We start from the raw sequence: 15,401 nt of genomic DNA, 5'->3' as shown, positions 1-15,401 counted from the left end.
CACAAGGAAGAAAACAGATACAGAGAAGAAAACACCAAAATGAATTCATCAAAATAAAAAGGAAAGTACAGGTTGCTCAAAACCCATCATGTGGGTATACTCAGTTAAAACCTATGTCTATGGCTTGTACTTTTACTTATCCTTTACTAAAAGCTGCCCCTCCTTGTATATTCTGATCCAGGAAATTCCCATAAGACTAAACTTCTCCAGTGCAAACATGGTTTAAGAGTAGTTACTTATTCAGATACAACAGTATTTAGCTCTGTCAGTGAAATTTTTTTTAGTGAATGAAGCACCACAAAATGTATATTTCTGAGTAGTTTAAAATACAGGTTTCAACTGGAAGGATCTCGGTGGTAGAAGCAGTTCTACCTATGATCCTAAATTGCCTTGAAATCAGGAGGTGCCTCTAAGTGAGTATCTAGCATAGCTAACACTTGTTTTTCAATTATTTCTTTGCCAGTTTGGAAATATATACCCTGAGCTCAAGGACTTTAAAGCAACTTGGAGACTCAGGAGAGATTGAGGGGCAAAACTGGATTAAAGCCTGAGACCTACAGAAAAAAAGTCTTCTGAAATCAGCTGATGGCATGCTGACAAAGAATAAAAAAACAAAATCTATATATAAAAATTAGCACTAGAAGTATACTTTCCTAATATTGTAAAGATTTTATATCTCCACTCAGCAGCCAAAATCACACTTACTGAGTCAGTCTCATTAAAGTCCTGAATAAACAAAAGTGTTCTAGAAGTTCTGAAAAGCACATTAAGAAATTGAAAGAAAAGTACCAAGAGTATAATTAATTGCAGAAAATATGATCACATATCCAGTAATTCCAGAAAATCATCAAAAAACTTAGAATTAATAAGAAAGTTATGAAAAGTGGCTATGAATAAGTCTCTCTATAAATATATTTATATGTATACACACAAATATATAGGATATATACTTATACATATATAATATATATTTATATTATATACAAATATATATGATACATATTATTTTATCAGCAATACTCATTTAAAAATATAATTCTTTACATAATAATAAACACAACAAAATATAAAGGGGTCAATTAATCAAGAAGAAAACATTTATGGGGCACCTGGGTGGCTCAGTCAGTTAAGCGTCTTACTTTGGCTCAGGTAATGATCTTGCAGCTTGTGGCTGACAGCTCAAAGCCTGGAGGCTGCTTTGGATTCTGTGTCTCCCTCTCTCTCTGCCCCTCCCCCACTTACAATCTGTCTGTCTGTCTTTCTCTCAAGAATAAATAAAACATTAAAAAAATCTTTTTTTAAAAAAAGAAGAAAACATTTATACACCCCCCCAAAAATGCATTTAGGAAAATCTAATAGCACTGCAAAGAAAAACAGAAAATTCACAATTATACTAAGAAATTTCAACTTGATAGAAGAAGTGATCAGAACATCAATAATGATGTTTAAGATTTGAATTATGCTACCAATAAACTAGACCTAACATTTATATAGCATACCACTCAATAACAGTAGAATACACATTCTTTTCAAGTATACCTAAACATTTACCAAGATAGACCACATTTGAACTCATAAAATTAGTCTCAACAAATTTAAAAGGATTCAAGATATACAAAGTTTGTTCTCTGGCCACAATGAAATTAAATTAGAAACCAATAACAGAAACCTCTCTGGAAAACTCTAATATTTAGAAATAAAATACGACATTTCTAAATCACCCATGGACCAAAGAAGTAAGCAAAAAAGAAATTAGAAAATATTTCACACTGAATGAAATTAAAATACACCAAAATTATAGAATACAGCTAAAGGAGTTACTAAAGAAAAAATTTACAGCACTAAACTCTTACATGGGGAAAGAAGAAAAGTCTCAAATTAATGATCTCACCTTTCATATTATGAATCTCATAAAAAGAGAAAACAAAATGCAAAGGAAGCAGAAAAAGAAATACTAAATATCGGAGGAGAAATCAATGAAAGAAAATCAGAAACATGATACAAAAATCAATGAAAACAAAAATTGATTCTTTGAGAAGATCAATAAAATGGATAAACCTCTAGTCAGACTGATCAGGAAAGAAAGTGTGGAGACAACTACCTACCAGGAATGAGAAAGCAATTCTACAGATATTAAAAAGGGAAAGGGCAATACTTTGAACAACTTTATTCCAATAAATTTGACAACTGAGATGGGCAAATTCCTTTAAAGACACCAACTACCAAAGCTCACACAAGAAGAAACAGATCATCTGAATAGCCTAATATCTATTAAATATATTGGATTTGTAGTTAAAATCTTCTCAGAAACTTTCCATGTCTAAAGGACTTCACTATTAACTTCTACCAAATATTTAAAAGAAGAAATAGTATGAATTCTACATAAAGTCTTCCAGAATTTGAAGAGCAGTTAATACTTCCCAACTCATTTTATAGGGCCAGTATTACCCTGATACCACAACCTAAGAATATTGCAAGAAAACAAAACTATGGATCAATTAAATTTTCCCCCAAAATATAGATGCAAACATTCTTTTTTTTTAATGTGTATTTATTTATTTTTGAGAGAGAGAGAGAGAGAGAGAGAGAGAGAGCGAGCATGACCAGGGAAGGGGCAGAGAGAGAGGGAAACACAGAATCTGAAGCAGGATCCAGGCTCTGAGCTGTCAGCACAGAACCCGATGTGGGGCTCGAACCCACAGACTGTGAGATCATGACCTGAGCTGAAGTCAGAGGCCTAACCAACTGAGCCATCCAGGCGCCCCAGATGCAAACATTCTTAATAAAACTTTAACAAGCAAACCCAACATATAATATTTACAAAAAGAGAAAATATATCATTTGACAATTTGTATTTGAATAATACAAAGTTAGTTTAATGTAATTTACCATATTAACAGACTAAAAAAAGAAAAACAAAATATATGATGATATCAATAGGTGCAGATAAGATGTTGAAAACACTCAGTAAAGTAGAAATAGAAAGGAATTTCCTCAACCTAATGAAGTGCACTTAAAACTGCAGAGAATATCATTCTTAATGGTGAAAGACAAAGTTTTCTGTTTAAGAACAAGAGCAAGACAAAAATGTTTACTCTCACAACTTCCACTGAACATTTTACTGGAGGTTCCAAACAAGTACAAAAGGCAAGAAAAATGAATAAAAGACATCTTCATTGAAAATTAAAAAATCATCTATGTAAACAATTGTATGCAAACTACCAAAACACCTACTATAACTAATTAACGAGTTTAGCAAAATTCCAGAATACATGATCAATATACAATAATCAGGTATATTTCTTCTAGATACTAGAAATGAAATTAAAAATCAATACCATTTACCATAGCATAAAATATATGAATGATACTTAAGGATGAAGCTGATAGAACATTTGCAAGATGTTTACACTGAAAACCACAAACATTGCTAAGAGAAATTAAAGAAAACCTAAATAAAAGGAGAGATATACTATGTCGACAATTTAGAAGATGCCTCAAAAGTGATGTCTAATCACTATTTCTATTTTCCCTCTTCCCATTTTCCCTATATATCTGTTTTTTAAGCTTCTTATTATGAGCAGCACTTGGGTGGCTCAGTCAGCTAAGCATCCTACTCTTGATTTTGGCTCAGGTCATGATCTCACAGTTGTGAGATTGAACCCAGCAACATGTTCCATGTGTGGCATGGTGCCTGCTTAAGATTCTCTTTCTCTCCCTCTGCCCCTCTCCCCCATTTGTGTTCTCTCATTCTCTCTAAATAAACAAACAAACATTATGAAAATATTAAACAAATCCAAAATAAAGGAGAATAGTGTAATAAATCCCCATATACTCATCACCCAGTGTCAATAATTATAAACCTAATATAGTTCTAGTTTTCTCAGTGCTACTAACTACTACCCACCCCCCACAAACACACACAGGATTATTCTGAAGCCAATTCCTGGTATATCACTCCATCTATAAATATCTAAAGATAAGATCTCTTTTTAAAAATATAAACACAACATAATTTTACCTTAAAACAACTGACCATAACTCTCTAATATCACCAAATGGATCATCAGTATTCCAATTTTCCAAATTATCTCATAAATACTTCTTTTACAGTCTATTGTTTGATTAAAATGAAGTCTATACTTGCATAGAGTGACTTTATAACTTATTGTCCAAACTAGGACATATCTGAGAGAAAAGGAATCATTATTAACAATAAGCAGGATAATCACAGACAAAATGAAATGTTGGTCACCATATTCTTATATCTGTTTTAATCTATGTGATTCCACTTCTTTACTTCTCTCCTTTCCTCCCATACCAATGGCAATGTATTTTTTAAAGAAACCAGTCCCTTTGTTCTAAGTTCCTAAGGTCTGCATTTTGCCCATGTTTTTCCTCTCCTGTATGCATTTTCTAAAATCTAGTAGGTCCAGAAGCTAGATCGAAGTCTGATTTTTTTTTGACAAAAATACTTCATAGAAGATGTTCCTTTCTCTCTTAAACCCACACAAATCTTTTCTATCCATCCTCAAAGAAAACTTCTGCTGCCCAGATTTCTTTAACTCCTTAACTGTATTGTTAAACCCAGTCCTCATCTTATTCAATCTATCAATTAATGACTTGCTCCTTGTTGATGCCTTTTTATTCCTTGGTTTTGTTTTGTTTTTATTTATTATTTTTTTATTTAATCCAAATTAGTTAACGTATAGTGTTATAACGATTTTAGGAGTATAATTTAGTGATCCATCACTTACATACAACAGCCAGTGCTCATCCCAAGTGCCCTCCTTAATGCCTATCACCCATTTAGCGCATCCCCCCCCCACCCAATATCCTCCAGTAACCCTCAGTTTGTTCTCTGTATTTAAGAGTCTTTTATGGTTTGCGTCTCTCTCTGTTTTTATATTTTTGTGCCCCTCTCCCTAAGTTCATCTGTTTTGTTTCTTAAATTCCACATACGAATGAAATCATATATTTGTCTTTCTCTGAGTTATTTCACTTAGCATAACACACTCTAATTTCATCCACATTGTTGCAAATGGCAAGATTTCATTCTTGTTGATCACTAATATTCCACTGTGTAAAAGTGTGTGTGTGTGTGTGTGTGTGTGTATATATATATATATATACATTTATATACATATATATATATCACATTTTATTTATCCATTCATCAGTTATCCCTTGGTTTTTAAAGCTCTACATCTTTTCTTTTGTACTCTAGCTTCACTGATCCCTTCTTCTTCGTCTCTTTTTATGAGTTCTCCTCTTCTCTCCAGCCTCTTAATGTTGGAATACATCCAAGCCTCCTTTGATGATTTCATCCAGACTCTGGGCTTCAAAAGCCATCTATATACTGACAACATCCAGTTCAGTGTTTCCTAGAACTTCAGACTTGTGTATTCCACTGCTATTCAACATCCACTCTAATATTTAATAAATATATTAAAGTTTTCATGACCAAGACTAAAACTCCTGATCTTCTCATTAAAATCTATCCCTCCTCAATTTTTTCCATCTCATTTAATGCCAACCCCATTTTTTCCAGTTGCTCAGTCCTAAAAACTTGCAGTCATTCCTAAAACATCTTTCTCATATCCCACACAAATTCATCAAGAAATCTTGTTGGATATATCTGCAAAATATATCCAAGATCTAACCAATTTTTACCACCTCTCCCATTACCATCCTGGTCTAAATATCCATCATCTCTCAACTAGATTACTGCAATAGCCTCCTAATTGGTCTCTGCATTATACTCTTAACTTTAATATTTATTAAACAGCAGCCAAAGTGATCCTTTTAAAATGTAATTTATATTATATTTCACTCCTTTACTCAAAGCTATCCAAGGACTCCTCTTTTCAAGGAGAGTAAAAGTCGAAGTTCTTACAGTGCCCTTGTAGGACACTCTCATGTAGCTCTACGGTCTCTGTCGTGTTAACTCTGATCTCTTCCCACACTCCTCCTCACATACTCACTCTGTTATAGCCATACAGGTTCTCTTGCTGTCTCTCAAACACACAAGATACTGTCTCATTTGAAAGACATTTACTCTAGCTGTTCTTTGGCCTAGAACATTCTTCTCCTTCATGTCCACTTGGCTAACTCTCTCATGAAAAGATCATCTTAATGAGACCTATTCTGACCTCCTTTTATATATTATAATCTGTACTATCACTTTCCAGCACTCCTTAACTCCTTTAAGTTGCTTTACTTTTAGTTTTCCACAGCATGTACATCAACTAGCTTATTATATTTTTCATTTATTTATTGTGTTTCCTGTTTTTTGTGTGTATCTTCTCCTACTAGAACAAAGTCAGAAAACTTTGCTTGTTCCCTGATGACCCCAAGAGCCTTGAAGAGCTCCATCTATGATAATCCCTCCATGTATTCAATTAAATGTTGAGTTAATGTTGAATGAATGAAAGATTACTCTTACTACTGTGTGAATACTGAACTTTGGTGGGGCATGTATTAGGAGGTTACTGCAATGGTCCAGATGAGAGACATGAGTAGTCTGCTCCAGGGTGATAGTAATGGTGAGAGAGAGAAGTGACACAGCCAAAATGTAGTTGAGATATTTATAATGATAAATCTATCATTATAGATGAGGGGTGGGAAGTGGGGGAAGGGAAAAAATCAAGAATAATCCTTACAGGGGCGCCTGGGTGGCACAGTCGGTTAAGCGTCCGACTTCAGCCAGGTCACGATCTCGCGGTCCATGAGTTCGAGCCCCGCGTCAGGCTCTGGGCTGAGGGCTCGGAGCCTGGAGCCTGTTTCCTATTCTGTGTCTCCCTCTCTCTCTGCCCCTCCCCCGTTCATGCTCTGTCTCTCTCTGTCCCAAAAATAAATAAAAAAAGTTGAAAAAAAAATTAAAAAAAAAAAAGAATAATCCTTACATTTCCTGGATGAGGAGCTGGGTGGCTAATTATGTTATGGAATGATTAAGAGGACAAGAAAACAAAGTAGGGGATGGATCAGGAGTCCATATTGAATGGCAAGTTTTAGATGAACCATCTAACAGGTAATTTCAAGCAAGTGATTAGAAAAAAGAGTGAAAATTAAAGTTCTCACCTATGTTTAGAAATTTTGGAATTATCAATATAAGAACAGAATTAAAATCTACAGGAATGGGCAGATGAGAGAGTAGATACATTTTAATCATCTCTTGAAGAGGATCTTACTTTGGTCCTTGGATGAGAGTAAATGATACTAAGAAGAAGGAGTGAGGTGGGAGAAAAGCAGAAGGAAATAGCATGGTAAGAGCCAAGAGACAAAAATATTTCAAGAAGCTGTCAAGTGTTCATGCCTTTGGAAACACATACATCATTTGTGGCACCATTGGTGGATGTAGTCTCAGTGAAATGGTGAGGGTAGAAGTCAAATTATGTTCCAATATACCACTATGCTTCCTTGTAATTTCATTACAGCAGGAAGTAAAATTTCTATAATCTTTCAGTCTAATCAGGTCAACACAATTATATACTTAACCACTCAAGGGTAACAAAAGGTAAGAAGTAGTAGACAAGTAGTGTAGATATGAAATTGTGTTTTGAATGCACAGAGCTGGCTGAGTATATTGCCAAGTAACACCAAGCAGTACCACTGATGATCACAGAATCTAAGGAATGGAAATAATAGTGAAGTAACATCCCAGAGGGAGAAAATGTATGGCATGCAAATCTATTGTAATCAATCACAGCACTTACTTGTTCCTCGTGAGCTTGGACAGTGTCAGAGGCCCATTGGACTCCAGGCAGGCTTTACCAGTTGATCACAGTTGGCAGGGGAATTAAACCAATTTGCCATCCTTATCCTAACTCCCATCCAGGTCCCATCACCTTGACTAATCCCATTTACTTCACCTCTACAAGATCACAAGCAGTTAGGGTATCTAGGTGGCTCAGTCGGTTAAGCTTCCGACTTCGGCTCAGGTCATGATCTCATGTTTTATGGGTTTGAACCTTGTGTCAGGCTGTGTTGACAGCTCAGAGCCTGGAGCCTACTTTGAATTCTGTATCTTCCTTTCTCTCCCTCTACCCCTCCCCTACTCATGCTATCTCTCTGTTTCTCAAAAATAAATAAATGTTAAAAAAAAATTAAAAAAAAAAAAAGACCACAAGTAGTCATTGAGCTTCTGCTTCAATAGGGATAGGAAAATTCTTTTTTTGAGGCTGAGCCAAAAGTTGCTCCCACTATCCTCCACTCCTTAGGAGTTACTAGGACTCCAAGAGCCACCAAAATCTTTTTGAATTCAAATATCAACCTTTCAGGGTTTTTAAGACAACTGTTACATTTCCCTAGAATTTTCTCATCTCCCAAGGAAGTAACTTAAGCATCTTTATCAAAGGAGCTAATGTTACATAGTTTCTAGTCTCATACCACCTTCCTCACTTTGCCAGAACTCCCACCTGCCTGAAAAACATACACACCTCCACTATCATGCTTTACATGCTCAGACTGAACCAGAAAACTGAAATACTGACCATAAACAACAGAGAAAAGCATCTATGTCTAACTTACATGTAGTCCCAGCTACCAGATGCTAAAAGCTTTCCCCCAAGGACAGCAGGGGGAGTAAGAACAAGTCTAAAGGGCTCCATGGGGATAAAGGGAGATGATGCAAAGCAGGAATATGTTCCAGCTGTTGGAACTTCAGCAGTCTAACTACTGAGTGGAACAGATGATACATTCCAAGACGTTTTTCCCTTGGGCCATGTGAATTTTAGGGTTGAAGAATATAGCAGAATAAAAATAGGTTCTGAATAAAATTACAGCATATTGAAGATGAATAAATTTGGCTCTAATAGCCTAATAGAATAGGCTGCATTATCTTTTAGCCAGTTTTTACATAAAGGAAATGCTATTCTCAACTTCTCGCAAGCATTTCAAAGGAAAAACTTTTACTTGAATTTTTAAGCTTCATATGAGTTAGTTTATTAGAGCAACATGGAGAATTAATAAAAACAAAAGCATTATATTTTACTTCCAAATAGATTTTAAACACCTTAAGAGCAAGGACCTTTTTCTTTTTTCTTGTATTTCATCCAGTGATTAGAATATGAAGGATACTCAAGTTATGTCCTTATTAAAGTAAGAATAATGAATAAGTGAAAACATTTTATAAGCATGTGAATGTCTTAAACTTTTGGTTATTTCTTCATTGTCTTTATTACTGGATATGCAGAAATAATCAAAAATTTCAAATTGTTCTTTGAAATTTGATCTATCTCTCTTGTGTATCCCACTGATAACCACAAGCAGCTTAAACAAATCATACTGAAAAGCATTGAGGCCTTCCATTTACACAAGACAAGAAGAATTCATCTTCTCTTCTCTGTCCTTGGCTCTCCTGTCATTGCTTATAACTTTTTATGATCATCAGCAGTTTCTCTTAAATAGTGTTCTGTTACTCAGAAACTCCAACTACAACCATCTCTTTATAGGACATCATGAATGTTTTAGTTTGGGTTGAGAGTCTCCCAGCCTTGCTTTTTTCCTTTTTCTTTATTCAGTGCTTGACCCCATTGTTTCAGTTTCTAGTAAGTCTTGTCACTTCCACTAATAAGAAAGAATGGAGTCTCACTGCCTTAGATCCCATATCTCATGAGGAATAGATCTGTTGGCTATACATAAACTTTTAAATTCATGAGACTTCTTGAATAAGAAGTTGTCAAAATAACATTGGCAGCGGTTGAGTAATTTGAAAAACTAAATTAAGATACTTCCCAAGGGTGAGTTTAGAGAATCCTGGCTTAATCTTTCTGAGATAAACACTTATCAAAATGAAAAATTCTTAGGATAAAGCCATTTTCAAACTATGGACAAGAAACTCAAGGATGATTTGTTATAGTCTTAAGGGCACAGGGATACAGAGCAAAGGATGCTATTACTTTTTGAGTAAATAAAATTTGAACTTTACTTACATGAATTGCTACATCCCCCTAACCTTTAGCCAGAAGATTCTCCTTGTAAAAGCATCTGTGTTATTATGTTCTTTCATGCTGCAAAGACAGAAATACTTTTTAAGTTGGATATCACTTCAATCTTATGTCACTCATTCCAGTTTTACTAGTATTTTTTCATGATAATCCTCATAATGCCAAACATTATGTCTCAAACTATGCCAAACATGTATATATGTGGTTAAGTATGTACATATGCACATATCCATTTGGATGCACCCTTGTAAGATAAGAGCTTGTTTCCTTGATTCTTTATTAACCAAAGAGGTTCATACTTTTTCCTTAAAAGTAAGCCAAAGAGAATCATAACATTTTAATGCTGCAAAATTCCCCAGAGATCATATGGTTCAAAATTTTCATTTTACATATGAAGTAACTGAGGCCCAGAGTTTAAATGTCTAGGCAACTATTACAGGGTACAATTTAAATAAATGAGCTCAAAACAGCTCATTTATTGGCCTGAAATGACCCTAGTCCTCTCCTACCTAGTCTTAAATTCCTATTACCTTCACAATGCCTTGCACTTAAAGTGTTTATATCAATTAATCAATTGGGATTAGGTAAATGGAATCATTGTTCTTTTATGAACACTGTTAAAACTGGGGCTGAAATCAAGAAAAATGATAAACTAAGCACAATGTGTTTTTGATATCCCTCTTGGCCTCCTTTTCCCCCTCTTGCTTTTTTCGTTTACATCCTCAGAGGACTCTTCTGAAGTAGCGCCACTTCTACTGGGGTTTTAAATTCCCAGCAGTGACCCAGATCTTTCTTTTTTTTTTTTTTAATTTTATTTTTTATTTTTTTAAATTTACATCCAAATTAGTTAGCATATAGTGCAACAATGATTTCAGGAGTAGATTCCTTAGTGCCCCTTACCCATTTAGCCCATCCCCCCTCCCACAACCCCCCCCAGTAACCCTCAGTTTGTTCTCCATATTTATGCGTCTCTTCTGTTTTGTCCCCCTCCCTGTTTTTATATTATTTTTGTTTCCCCTCCCTTATGTTCATCTGTTTTGTCTCTTAAAGTCCTCATATGAGTGAAGTCATATGATTTTTGTCTTTCACTGACTGACTAATTTCACTTAGCGTAATACCCTCCAGTTCCATCCACATAGTTACAAATGGCAAGATTTCATTCTTTTTGATTGCTGAGTAATACTCCATTGTATATATATACCACATCTTCTTTATCCATTCATCCATCGAGGGACATTTGGGCTCTTTCCATACTTTGGCTATTGTTGATAGTGCTGCTATACACATGGGGGTGCATGTGTCCCTTTGAAACAGCACACCTGTATCCTGTGGATAAATGCCTAGTAGTGCAATTGCTGGGTGGTAGGGTAGTTCTATTTTTAGTTTTTTGAGGAACCCAGATCTTTCTATATTACCTCACTGACTAGCCAAACTTACTTGAGATGATTCTATTAATCTATGTAACAAGGCCCTGCTACGGTAGACTATAATCTAGAGGCCACTACTATTTTCCCAATCCTTCAAACAACTTAAATAATCTATAAGTCACTTGCATTTCAAATATTGAATCATGATATAAGGCTCCCCATATCTCATAGTTTTAAATATTGACCTCTAATGAAGTAAATCTAGAACAGCAATGAGTCATAGGTGGGTATGCCACTCCACAAACTCAACCCCTCAACAGTGTACCATTATAATTCTTCTAGTTATTGCCTTTGTTTCACAACTGCCCCTACATGTCTCCCACTAGAGACATTCTCGACATTCTCCTGTGTCAATTGCAAGGATTCAAGTAAAGAGCATTTTATTTCTCCATCCAAAAAAAAGCTTATGAAATTTTTATCTGGCTAATCTAATGGTCTCTATTTTAGAGTACCAATGTGTCAATTCACTCTTTCTAGTATTTGGTTTGGTTTGGTTTGGTTTGGTTTTTTAAGATCAATTGAAGTTTCCTATCTTAACAATGTAGTTAATTATGCTCACCTAGTAACATCGATAAGAACAATGGAATATTTACTGAATACTTCCTATGTGTTGGTTAGTTAGACACATTACAAGCTTTGTCTCATATAATCATTTCAACACATTGACCTATATGCTATTAACAACTCTTGTTTTGTTTATGTGTTAACTGTTACGTGTGTAATCTTGGGAAAATTACTTGACCTTTCTAGATTTTCTAAAATGGGAATAATATTAATCTCATTGAGGATTCAGTAAAATAATCCATAATTCACATAAGATGTTTGTGCCTGACCTATAGTAAGTGCTCCATAAATGTTAGCATTCACTGAGTAACTTGAACCAGATCATATAGCTAATAAGTGGTAAAGCCAGGGATCAAAGCCAGACAGTCAGCCTCGAGAGATACACTCAACTGGCACCAAAATGGTATGCATAAAGCCCTTATAAATTAGTGATTATTATCAAATTTGAGAGGCCTAGATTGTGAAGCATGAAAACAGATATCTCCTTAGAGTATGCTTTCCCAAATGAACTTTAAGTTTGATTCCTGAAATTTTTAGTTTTAGGTTTTACTATCTCCTTCAACAAATTTAAAATTCTGAAGCAGCAGTCTTATATTTATTTAACATTCATTATACATGCTAACACATAAATGTTATCAATGAAAAACTTAAGTCCGAGACAATATTAACAAAGGTATAAAGATTTGTAGCAAGGAAACCCATCTTTTGTTTCAACAGAGTTTCAAAAGTTTTAGTAAGGAGACTAAGTATTATGCAGGAAATACTGAGACAATCTCTGATTGGCAAGTGTTCCATAAAGGTGGGGATTCTGAAAGTAGAAGAAGACTTTCCAATTGGTCTTCAGATAAACTGACAGTCTTTGGCTGACTATAAAAAGGCTAGCAGAAGTTTAGAGACATTTCAAAAAGAGGAAGGGAAAATCCTCTGCTTCTCTTTGGGGCAATTCCTGGAACAAGTGGGGTTGATGGTGGCTGTTATGGCAGATCATTTCTCAGTATTCCTAAGTGATGTTCATCAGAAAACCCTGTGAGGAAGGTGGGCCATACATTCTTATTCCTCCATTGCCAGTGAAGAAATAGTAGCTTATGAATTAAGGCTTCCCAAGGCCACACAGCTATTAAAGTGACGAACCTAGACTAGAATCTAAATTTTCTCCTCCCCTTTTCATTGTTCTTTCCACCATGTCATGTTGATTCCATACCTCTTTTGTTTTGATTGGAACTAGGAATCCTTTATTTAATGTCTATTCAAAATATATTTTTACCACATTCTAGAGAAATAATTTGGAAATCATTTTATTCCCACTGGACATTAGAAAGAATTTTACTTTCTGAAGATGAAAGCTGTATGTAGTGTTATTTAAAAGTTTCTCCTGTTGATCTCTAGAAGAAAAATTTGCTAATCTGATCTTTTGCCTCCCTTAAATATCTCTTAAAAATTATGTAAAAACTGTGCAAGCACTATCCATTTTGCACATAAATGTATTTTATGCATAAGATGTATTTTTTCTTATTTTAGCCTGAGACTTATTCTGTACTTCTTATTTCTTCTTTGACAGCTAAAGCTACTGAGTTAGAAGAATCTTTCTTGTAACTGGTGAAGTGGTCAGTTAAACACATAGGGACTTTTTTCCTATACATACAATTTCCTCTCCATTTTTGTAAAGTCTGGCCTCAAGCAATTTCTCCTTGCTCAAAAATAGCATGACACAGGAGATTGAGGTCATTTAGGTGCCTGAGCAACAGAGCAAGCACCAGGAGACTTGCATAACTGGTTTTAATGAATACCTTAAAAATACAGTTGCAGAGTTCATATTCTAAAACCTTTTGTAACTGTCAAACAATTAGTAACTGTAGAAGAAAATGCAAACTGGGACCACAACAATCTCCATTATTTTATCCTCTTTCTCTCCCCTAACTCTACCCTCACCAGTGTGAAGATTACTGATGCTGGCAAGTGAATTTTAAAAATTAAAGTCATCATTCCCAAGAAAATTATATCCATTTTGATTACGGAAATTAGTGGTAATTACTATAATCCATCTTTGGTAATACAAATACGTTTTCTGGAAATTGCAAAGAAACTATATATTAAGATTTAAACTAAAGATTTAAACTAAAAATCTACAGAGGAAGGCCAGTATAACCTCCAAGGGTTGCTTTTTTTTTAACTCAATTGCTGATTTTTGAGAAAGGAATTTAGTTTATAATTGGCTATTAGCATGCATTAAAGAAAAATAAGAAGGGGGTTACAAACTAGCAAAACTATAAAGGCAAACTAAACCTTTTCTGTGATCAATGTAATAGTCTTGGGGAAGGGAAAAGAGAAAGGACCAATGGGTTGCCTGTTCTTGAAGCAGTTCTTCATTAGCTGCTGAGAAAAACCAGACACTGAGACCAAGACATTCCAAAGAGGGAACATGACCGCAAGTGCTCTCATTTCAAGCTAAAAAGTTTGTGGGCTAATGGAAGAATAGTGAAGAATTACTGGAAAAGGTAATGGATTGTACCTTAAACATTTACCTCTATACTTTTTTTTTCTAAGTTATCATCTTCTTTTAAAATTTATTTATTTAAAAATCAAGTTAGTGGGGCGCCTGGGTGGCACAGTCGGTTAAGCGTCCGACTTCAGCCAGGTCACGACCTCGCAGTCGATGAGTTCGAGCCCCGCGTCGGGCTCTGGGCTGATGGCTCAGAGCCTGGAGCCTGTTCCCGATTCTGTGTCTCCCTCTCTCTCTGCCCCTCCCCCGTTCATGCTCTGTCTCTCTCTGTCCCAAAAATAAATAAACGTTGAAAAAAAAATTAAAAAAAAAAATCAAGTTAGATAACATACATTGTACTATTGGTTTCAGGACCAGAACCCAGTGATTCATCTCTCACATTTAACACCCAATGCTCATCCCAACAAGGGCCCATTTTAATGCCCATCACCTATTTAGCCCATCCCCCCACCTACCTCCCATCAATTTGTTCTCTGCATTTAAGAGTCTCTTATGGTTTGCCTCCCACTCCCTTTTCATTTTTCCTTCCTTCTCCTATGTTCATCTGTTTTGTTTCTTAAGTTCCATACATGAGTGAAATCATACAGTATTTGTCTTTCTCTGACTGAATTGTTTTGCTTAGCATAATACACTCTAGTTATATCCACGTTATTGCAAATGGCAAGATTTCATTCTTTTTGAATGTCAAGTAGTATTCCATTGTATATATCTTCTTATATATCTTCTTTATCCATTCATCAGTCTATAGACATATGGGCTCTTTCCATAATATGGCTATTATTGATAGTGCTGCTATAAACATTGGGGTGCATGTGCCTCTTCAAATTAGCATTTTTTGTATCCTTTGGGTAAATACCTAATATGCTGAAAACTATAGAAAACTTATGAAAGAAACTGAAGAAGACACAAAGAAATGGAAAAACATTCCATACTCATGGATTGGAAGAACAAATATTGTTAAAA

General features: G+C 35.0%; 1 long non-coding RNA gene across 2 annotated transcripts in view; it reads right to left on the bottom strand.

Moving 5' to 3' along the window:
* The window catches only part of LOC123380011, a 442,540-nt gene that overhangs the window by 298,653 nt on the left and 128,486 nt on the right, over positions 1-15,401 (bottom strand). For both annotated transcript variants that reach the window (XR_006585224.1, XR_006585225.1), the window contains exon 3: positions 9,933-10,010. This is a non-coding gene — a long non-coding RNA (uncharacterized LOC123380011). The remainder of the gene's footprint in view (positions 1-9,932; positions 10,011-15,401) is intronic.

This window comes from Felis catus, chromosome C2 (genome assembly GCF_018350175.1).
Source record: "Felis catus isolate Fca126 chromosome C2, F.catus_Fca126_mat1.0, whole genome shotgun sequence".
NCBI lineage: Eukaryota > Metazoa > Chordata > Mammalia > Carnivora > Felidae > Felis > Felis catus.
This window is presented reverse-complemented; position numbering and strand designations above follow the sequence as displayed.